The sequence below is a fragment of the Bufo bufo genome, chromosome 3 (genome assembly GCF_905171765.1).
Source record: "Bufo bufo chromosome 3, aBufBuf1.1, whole genome shotgun sequence".
NCBI classification, from domain to species: domain Eukaryota; kingdom Metazoa; phylum Chordata; class Amphibia; order Anura; family Bufonidae; genus Bufo; species Bufo bufo.
The window spans coordinates 371002586-371012910 of NC_053391.1; positions in this window are offsets into that span (position 1 = coordinate 371002586).

The following is a 10325-nucleotide window of genomic DNA, read 5'->3' on the forward strand; positions in this document are numbered from 1 at the left end:
TTTTTGTAGATCTGAAACTCCAAATATTTATCTGTGCCCAAAAAGCAGCACCTCCACTTAGACAGGGCCGGAAAAAAAATCTGCAGCAACTACATGTAATGGTGGTTTTGAAATCCACAACAGAAATCTGCCACATCTGAACTTGACCTTAAGTCCCCTTAACATGGGCCAACTGTGCAGGAAGTTACTTGGAACTAAGTGGTTGTTCCCAATAATTGCCTGATTGTGTGCGCACATGAGCTTCGTGTACATGAAGCAGTCGCTCCCCCTGTATGGATTCTTGGTTTCTGGGCAGCAAATCCTTGTTTACACAGCACGATCTGCAGCCCAGAAACGATGCTTTCAACCAGTGAACAAGCATTTGCTTGTACATCGGGTGATCAGCAGCACCTTAACAAAGAGCAAATATGGGGAGCAAGCTTTCCTAGGAATACTCCATCCTAGTGTTGAGCAAAAGTGTAATTTTTATTACTGTAAATTCTCTTTCCTTTAGTCCAAAGCAGCAGCACCCACGGGGATTTCCAATCCTCCTAAAACATAGGACAGGTAGATGTCAATTAATCTCATCCTTTATTACTCCCTAGCTTACAACCTCCTACTGTGAAATTTCAAGTAATCCTGTAAGTGACAATAAACCACTCTGGTCTGTTCAAGAATTATTTTATTGGGTGGGTAAGTATGTACTGCTGCTTTGGACTAAAGGAAAGAGAATTTACAGTAAGAAAAATTACACTTTCCTTGTCATCCTTCAGCAGCAGCACCCACGGGGATTTAGCAATTAATCCTAAAGGGAGGGCTTTTGTTATACCGTGGACTCTATTACCGCTCTGCCAAAAGCCATCTCTCCCATCTGCCGCATATCCAGTCTGTAGTGCTTCACAAACGTATTGGAAGAGCTCCATGACGCTATTTTACAGATCTGGTCTATGGGAACCAAGTTCTTCTCCGCCCATGACGTAGCCATCACATGAGGTGAATGAGCTTTTATAGGCTTAGGTACCTCAAGACCCCTCTGCTCATATCATATAGTGATAGCCTCCCTTATCCGTCTGGTCAAGGAGTCTTTTCTACATTTTTCTCCCCCGAATGAGAAACAAACAAATAGTCAGTCTTCCTGAACATATTCGTCCTTTGGACATATATCTTTAGGGCTCTGCCCACGTCCAGATAGTGAAGTCTACTCTCTTCCTTTGAAGATGGATCCGGGGAAAAAATCCGTAACTCAATCTGCTGATTTAGATTAGAAAACGATGGTATGTTTGGCTGAAAAGCTGGCAGTGTCCTTAGTAGAACTTTCTTGCAGAAAGATTAAGTAAGGCTCGGCACATGCCAGGGCCTGTATCTTACTGACCCGTTTGGCCGAAGTAATTGCCACTAAGAAACAAACTTTCATGGACACGAACTTTAAATCTGAGTCCTGCAGTGGTTCAAAGGGAACATTGCAAAGTTGATCCAGAACCACACAAAGGTCCCACCTCGGGATCGGGTCGATGACCTAAGGTCTGATTCTACTAATTGCTTTAACAAACCTCTGTATTAGTGGTTCTCTGGATAACTGTCTTCCCAATGAAGCTGATAAGGCTGATATATGGACCTTAATTGTACCTGGCTTTAGGCATTTGTCAAGGCCTTTCTGCAGAAAATTCTGAATATCCTGAGTTGTAGGAGACTGACAAGATACTCCATTTTTCCCACACCAACAATCAAACACCCTCTTGACTCTGATGTACACTTTATTAGTTGTACGTGCTCTCGGCTGCGATAGCGTTCTGACTACCACGTCTGATAAGCCCTGTTCTGCTAGAAGGGGCAGTCAACATCCAGGCTGTCAATTTCAGGTGGTGTAGATACGGACAACATCTGTCTTCCTGAATTACTAGGTGTAGAATCTGTGGGAGCCTCCAGAAGGTCTCCCTGCTTATCAGCATTAGTGGTGTAAACCATACCCTTTTGGGCCAGTATGGACATAAAATGTAACTTTTAATTCAATGTGCAACTAAAACACACCACAATGATGCAATATCTTAAACACCATATGGGGTCCAAGCTTGGTACCCCAGTTCTGGTAGAGAAATTATAAACCTGCTCCACCTGGTGAAAGGTGCGAGCAGTCTTACCAGACCAATGGAAATACTGGGATCAGCGAGGGTGTCAAGGTAGATCTGTCCAAGGACATCAGATATAGGCCAGATACGAGGTCACACTGTGGGGTGGCGTCTGTAAAGTTGATGCAGAACTGTGCCCTAAAAGACTCTATGAGAGGGGAAGGGGACTGGTTTCATTCTGCCTATCTATACAGAGAACCCGCCCCGATGGGGGCGACCCCGTCCGGATACCTGTCCCTACTTCGGGCCTGATCAATAATCCTCCGGCTGGTAGATTATTGTGTTGTTTATTTCCCCAACCATAGGGGATCTGCCATATAGAGGATTATCACTTCCTCCTGACCGACCAGCATTGGATCACCAACTCCTTTGCAGATTTGCATCCCACAACCAGGGGTGGAAAATACAAGTTCATTTACTTGACCCAGTTATTACTGCAGGGTTTATACCTGCAGCTTTTTTGTCCCTTTTTTCCTTTTTGCACCTTTTTTCCGCTGAAGAGTCAACACGGACAGAAATGTGCCACGTCGACGTGTAAAGTCGATGCAGAACTGTGCCCTAAAAGACCCTATGAGAGGGGAAGGGGAATGGTTTCATTCTGTCTATCTATACAGAGCACCTGCCCCGATAGGGGCAACACCGTCCGGATACCTGTCCCTAAATCTAAAGATGAACATTCCTAGTGACCTCCCGATGTGGCACGTTTCTGTCCGTGTTGACTCTTCAGGGGAAAAGAGGTGCAAAAAGGAAAAAAAAGAACAAAAAAAGCCGCAGGTATAAACCCTGCAGTAATAACTGGGTCAAGTAAATGAACTTGTATTTTCCACCCCTGGTTGTGGGATGCAAATCTGCAAAGGAGTTGGTGATCCAATGCTGGTCGGTCAGGAGGAAGTGATAATCCTCTATATGGCAGATCCCCTATGGTTGGGGGAATAAACAACAATAATCCTCCGGCTGGTAGATTATTGTGATCAGGCCCGAAGTAGGGACAGGTATCCGGACGGGGTCGCCCCTATCAGGGCGGGTTCTCTGTATAGATAGGCAGAATGAAACCAGTCCCCTTCCCCTCTCATAGAGTCTTTTAGGGCACAGTTCTGCATCAACTTTACAGACGCCACCCCGTGTGACCTCGTATCCGGCCTATATCTGATGTCCTTGGACAGATCTACCTGGACACCCTCGCTGATCCCAGTATTTCCATTGGTCTGGTAAGACTGCTTGCACCTTTCACCAGGTGGAGCAGGTTTATAATTTCTCTACCAGAACTGGGGTACCAGGCTTGGACCCCATTTGTGTTTAAGATATTGCATCTTTGTGGTGTGTTTAAGGGCTCTTTCACACCTGCGTTCTTGTCTTCCGGCATAGAGTTCCGTCGTCGGGGATCTATGCCGGAAGAATCCTGATCAGGATTATCCCCATGCATTCTGAATGGAGTGAAATCCGTTCAGGATGCATCAGGATGTCTTCAGTTCCGGAACGGAACGTTTTTTGGCCGGAGAAAATACCGCAGCATGCTGCGCTTTTTGCTCCGGCCAAAAATCCGGAACACTTGCCGCAATGCCGGATCCGTAATTAATGCCCATTGAAAGCCATTGATCCGGATCCGGCCTTAAGCTAAACGTCGGTACGGCGCATTGCCGGAGCCGACATTTAGCTTTTTCTGAATGGTTACCATGGCTGCCGGGACGCTAAAGTCCTGGCAGCCATGGTAAAGTGTAGCGGGGAGCGGGGGAGCAGCATACTTACCGTCCGTGCGGCCCCCGGGCGCTCCAGAGTGACGTCAGGGCGCCCCAAGCGCATGGATCATGTGATCGCATGGACACGTCATCCATGCGCATGGGGCGCTCTGACGTCATTCTGGAGCGCCCCGGGAGCCGCACGGACTGTAAGTATACCGCTCCCCCGCTCCCCACTACTACTATGGCAACCAGGACTTTAATAGCGTCCTGGGTGCCATAGTAACACTGAAAGCATTTTGAAGACGGTTCCGTCTTCAAATGCTTTCAGTACACTTGCGTTTTTCCGGATCCGGAGTGTAATTCCGGCAAGTGGAGTACATGCCGGATCCGGACAACGCAAGTGTGAAAGAGCCCTAGTTGCACATTGAATTAAAAGTTACATTTTAGTTAATGATACTCCTCCCCCTCCAGGGGGCTTATTTGCTGATTGATAATGGAGTGCTGTTTAAGCCTATACACCAGGCATCCTCAAACTGCGGCCCTCCAGCTGTTGTAAAACTACAAGTCCCACAATGCCCTGCTGTAGGCTGATACCTGTAGGCTGTTCAGGCATGCCGGGAGTTGTAGTTTTGCAACAGCTGGATGGCCGCAGTTTGAGGATGCCTGCTATACACGTTTAGAGCTTCTATTGTGTTGTATTCCATTATGGACATATCAGGATTGTCAAGACCTGATCCCGTTTGATCTTCTGTAAGACCTTTGGAATCATAGGAATGGGCGGAAAGATGTAGGCAAACCTGAGGTCCCTAGAGACTGAGACGGCATCTAGAGCCCAAGGGTTGTCTTCCCTTATTTCCGGGTCCAGAGACCATTCCCTCGGGAGGGGCAAGTTGCCGCTATCTGCGACAGCATTCTTCCTTCCTTTGATGTGTACAGCTGACAGCTGTTGACTATTGGCCTCTGCCCATACAAAGATCCGCTCCACCTCTTTGAGGAGGGATAAGGATCTCGTACCTCCCTGGCGATTTAAATACGCAACGGTGGTCACGTTGTCTGACTTGACTCTTATGGCTCGTCCCTGGACCAGGGGGTTGAAATGTGTTAGGACATTAAATACAGCTCTCATTTCTCTGAGATTCGAGGATAACAACCTCTCCGTTGGAGTCCAGGCTCCTCTTGCCCCTCGTGTGTGCACCCCAACCTGTAGCCGAAGCATCGGTAGTAGTTTCTGTCCATGTGGGAGGGTCAAATTTTCTGCCATTTTAAAGCCATCCACCACCTCAGGGATGTCCTTGTCTCCTTGGAGACTATTGTGGTACGGTCTAGAATTGAGGTCTCGTTGCAGATATCTTGTGTGCCAAATCACCCACGAAATTGCCTGACTGGCTGCTGTCATAAGACCCAGTGTCTTTATCATTTGACAAAAGGATATAGGTCTGACCTGCCTCAGAAGCTGTACATTCTGGCGCAGAACATTCATTCTTTTTGCTGGCAATAAGACTGTCATCTCCTTGGTGTCCAGAATGAATCCCAGGAACTGTTTCTGCTGAGATGGGATGATGCTGGATTTCTGTCTGTTGACTATCCAGCCTAAAGCCTGAATCCTGTTAAAGATTAACTGGAGATGTGCTTTGAGTATCTCTGCGGTCTTCCCCTTTACCAGCCAGTCGTCCAAATATGGGACTATAGTTATCCCTGATCCTCTGAGGCCTGCAACCACCGCTGCTACCACCTTTGTGAATGGGGCTGATGAAATCCCGAACGGAAGTGCCCTGAACTGCAGATAATATAACCGGTCTTCTAAATAAACTTCTATATGCAGGAACTTCCGATGCTTTTTGTGAATGGGAATGTGCAGATAAGCATCCTTTATATCTATTGTAGTGAGGTAATCTCCTGGTTCTAGCAAGTTTATTGCGGAACTGAACAGTCTCCATACGGAATCTCTTCTTGCGTATGAACTTGTTTAGATACCTCAGATCAACAATAGTCCTCCACCTCATCTGAGGTTTTGGGACTAGAAATACTCTATATAGAGTAAACACCCTGAAAACTCTCTCTTTCTGGGACAGGCTCTAGTACATTCATCTGAATGAATTCCCTTATAGACTGCTCCATAAGGAACTGCTTCTTACCCTGTGAGTTCTGACATACCTGTCTGCGGTTGGGAAGAGAGTGCTATACGATAGCCATTTCTTACGGTTTCTAGGACAAATAAGCCCCTTACTAACTCCTCCCACTTTGCATAAAAATGACCTTTCATTACGATAAAAAATCAAAACTAAGTATACAGACATGGAGAGCGGCGCCCAGGGATCTCCCTGCACTTACTATTATCCCTGGACGCTGCACCGTTCTCCCGGTATCGGTTCCGGTATCTTCAAATTTTCGGCTCAACGAGGTGATTGCGCTTGTTCTCCTGGGCGTCTCCTTCTCCCAGGCTGGAGTGCTGGCCAATCGCAGCGCTCAGCTCATAGCCTGAGAGGTTTTTTTCGACCAGGCTATGAGCTGAGTGCTGCAATTTGCCAGCACTCCAGCCTGGGAGAAGGAGACGCCCAGGAGAACAAGAGCAGGCCCCTCCCAGTTGAGCCAAAAATTTGAAGATACCGGAGCCTATACCGGGAGAACGGATTGGCGCCCAGGGATAATAGTAAGTGCAGGGAGATCCCTGGGCGCCGCTCTCCATGTCAGCATACTTAGTTTAGATTTTTATTGTAATGAAAGGTCCTCTTTAACCTCCCCCCCCCCCCCCCCCCCCTCTTGATGCAGATGTCTCTCCTCTTTCTGATCTTCTACACTCCGCTCCCCTATTGGAAGAGCGAAAGGAAGAATACCACTTCTTTTTGGCAGCATAAGGAAGGGACTTCTCTTTTTTGTTTGACAGATTTTCCATGAGTGTGTCAAGCTCTGGTCTGAAGAGCCTATTCGGGCGATACTCCATTACACAGAGTGTATTCTTCGAGTGGACATCTGCCCCCCACGGTTTTATCCATAGGGATTCTTCTACCCGCTGTAGATAACGCCATAGACCGGGCTGCAAATCTGGCCTGCTGCACCGAGACATCACATAGAAAATCAGAAGCCAGAGCAACCTTCTTAAAAGGACAATAATATATCATCCCTTGGAACACCTATCTATGTCTTCCTCCATCTGGAGGAGCCATGCACAAAGGTTCTTTGCAACCGTATAAGAGGATAGCGCTACCTTTGCCTGGCCTGAAGCTGAGAGCTAGCTTCTGTGTAAAGCACTATCGAATCTTCTATCTATCGGATCTGTAAAGCTAGACCCATCCTCACTAGGGACTAAAGTGCGTCTAAATTATTTTGATATGGCGACATCTACTTTCGGGGGATCACCCCATCTTTTTTTCTTCTTCTTGCTCTGTAATACACATGGTCTTAAACCTCTTGTTAAATATTGGCCCCTTATTTGGCGTTTTCCACTCCTTGACCATAAGCCTCTTATTGGATCTACCTTAAAGGCCCTGGATTCTTTATGGATACCATCATCCCCTAAAACAAGGCTTTAGGCTCCCAGGATTTAAATAACTGACATTTTCTGCAATGGAAAGAAGTTCAGTTCCTGATAATCCTCTTCCGATTCGGAGGTCTCAATCTCGTCTATGACCCGATATTCGTCAAACATGACCGATTCTCTGGGGGATGAATCTATCCATCCAGAAATATCACCCAGCCTCATCTGAGAACCTTCGGATTCCTTTTCCTTAACTGCTGACTGTTTGAACTGTTTAAATGCATCATGGACAAAATCCTTTATCCACAGTAATACATCCTTATTGCATAAGCGATGTTCCTCCACAGGAAAGTCATTAGCTCTGCAGTCTGAGCAGAAATAAAATTCACTGCCATCAGGCAAGGGGGTGTTACACGATCTGCAGGACATGTGTTTGCATTTCCCAGCAGACTTCCTGGCGGAGGAGCTTCTATCTTCAGAACCCCGAGACATCTACAATAGAGCAGAGTAACAAAATAGATTATTCTGCTTTATTAAAACAGAATACCTGATACACCCAAGTGAGGAACTGAACAGTCTCAAATAAGAAAAAAAAAGAGGCTGAAGGTAACCCCAAGGAGAAAGAAAGAGACCACCAGTGTATAGAATACCAAACAATAAATTAATTAATAATACCGCTACCAAAAGAATGTGACTTTTAAAGGTTTGTTTTCCAGCAGTCCCTAAGACGCCCCATAATGTCTCAATGTCCTCAAAAGAGCCCTGACAGATATGGGCAGCAGTTATACTCATAGCTGTCGTCTGAAACTTGCTGAGCATTGTTCTTCCTGCATTGGTACACCATAACTGTAAGGCCTCTTGCACACAAACGTTTTTTTTTTCCCCGTTTACGTTCCGTTTTTTGCGTTCCGTATACAGAACCATTCATTTCAATGGATCCGCAAAAAAAACAGAAGGTACTCCGTATGCCTTCCATTTCGGTTTCGTTCAAGGATAGAGCATGTCCTATTATTGTCCGCATAACAGACAAGGATAGTACTGTTCTATCAGGGGCCAGCTGTTCCATTCCGCAAAAAACAGAATACACACAGACATCATCTGTATTTTTTGCGGATCCGTTTTTGGACGACAGCAAAATACTAAAAAAGTCATACGGTCGTGTGCAAGAGGCCTGAAGTATTAGTCAAACTATACACTTTATTCCCAACTGGGAATTTTACAGAGGTAACCTAAATTATATAATGCATAAAAACGTGCCACCAAACTGAAGCGCTGCACTCTAAGCATAGAGCAACAAAAAAATACGCTGCCTAACAATCTGGATTTGATTCACACTTAGAAAAGATAAGTAGGTGGACGTTCCTAAATACTAATAATATCACAGCCTGATGAACGTTAAAAATAAACAAAACAAAACCTTTATTACAAGTCTGTTTAAAAGGGGGCAAAAAGCCTATATGTCACAAGTCACGTGGAAACGCGTAGAGCTGCTGCTAATAACTAGGACACGGCTCTCTAGGCAGGGCTGCACTAGATGCAATATCTTTAGCCTGGAGTGTGGATGTGATGGATGGATGTAGCCAAAATATACTGGCTATGAGTAATTGTATATAGCCAGAAATACACTGGCTGCGGATATATGGTGGTGACCTAGGTACTGGCCGCAGGCTATACAAACAAATTGGTCTGAACTCTGCATTACATTAGGGTATTTATTAGTCCATTGAGACTTTACTCTGGCAGAGGCAGTGTTATCAATTATATGTAGCATTATACGACCTATGAACTAGGAGGTACAACCACATCGGCATATACCGATGGTAGGAGGAACGGGACGCTACTGGGACGCAGCCTAAATCTTTCTGGGGAAAGTACTGGCCCTTATCTCGTTGGGCCCTTTAGCTTCCTGATTGCCTAGGACACGAAGTGGGACATATCAATTGGTCCCTTGGCCCTATGCACATTATTGTCTGCGTCTCTGATCCTGTTTCCTCCACTATATCATAAGTATATCTCATATATCTGTATTTGATGACGGTTGTACCCTTGACCGTGAATGCCCCCTGATTAACCTAGTAATAGGGGAAACGCGTAGGGGTTACATGAACCAGCCTGGGAATGCATAGCATTGATGCCTCAGTGCGGGGTTATATGAACTAGCCTGGGTATACACAGCTTTTGATGCCCTAGTGTCTGGTTCCTCATTTCTATAGGCAATACATATATTTGTTCACCTATTTATAAATACCATTTGGTCTTGTTTTATCCATTGGTGTCCATGTTGGTAATTTTTCATTATATACATTTTTTGAGAGGAGGGTAAACGCAGGGCAGTCAGCCCAGGCACGAGGACAGGGAGTCTCCACCATCAGGGGACGTCCCTGGGCTGAGGAAATAGACAGGGTGAGCGAAAGGGACAGGTCAGATTTACCTACTGCTCCCCTTAGCTGCCCTGTGTTCACTCACCACTTGATATATCTGAGGAAGGCTCCCAGTAGCATCTATTATTGTTTGTTATTTGTCGTTTGTCTCACTAATCTTCACTGGTGAACCACTACGGTGGTATTATTTTATATAAGATGAATAAGTAAAAGTTATGTTTTAAAGGGATCAATACTGCTGGACACTTTTTGACTTTATGATCCTTCTGTACCATATTGATATTGATTTAGCTGGACATACACATCGGCATATACACCTCATAGGATTACTGGTAACATACACACATTGTGTCCATTCACACTGGTTACCGTGCCCTCAACTCTGACTCGATAATTCATAGCAATCATCAGCTAGCAAGTCGAGTTTTTCTAGCCCAGTCCCTCAACTGTGCAGAGGAGTTATTTGTTACCCTTCTCTGCATAGGCTCTGAGACTGGTTGCCTGATGGTCACAGACTGTGACATATAGGCTTTTTGCCCCCTTTTAAACAGACTTGTAATAAAGGTTTTGTTTTGTTTATTTTTAACGTTCATCTGGCTGTGATATTACTAACAATCTGGATGCCTAAGGGCCCCTTACCTTCTAGGGAGCACAGCGGAGAGGAAGGTGGGCGCCACCATGTTTT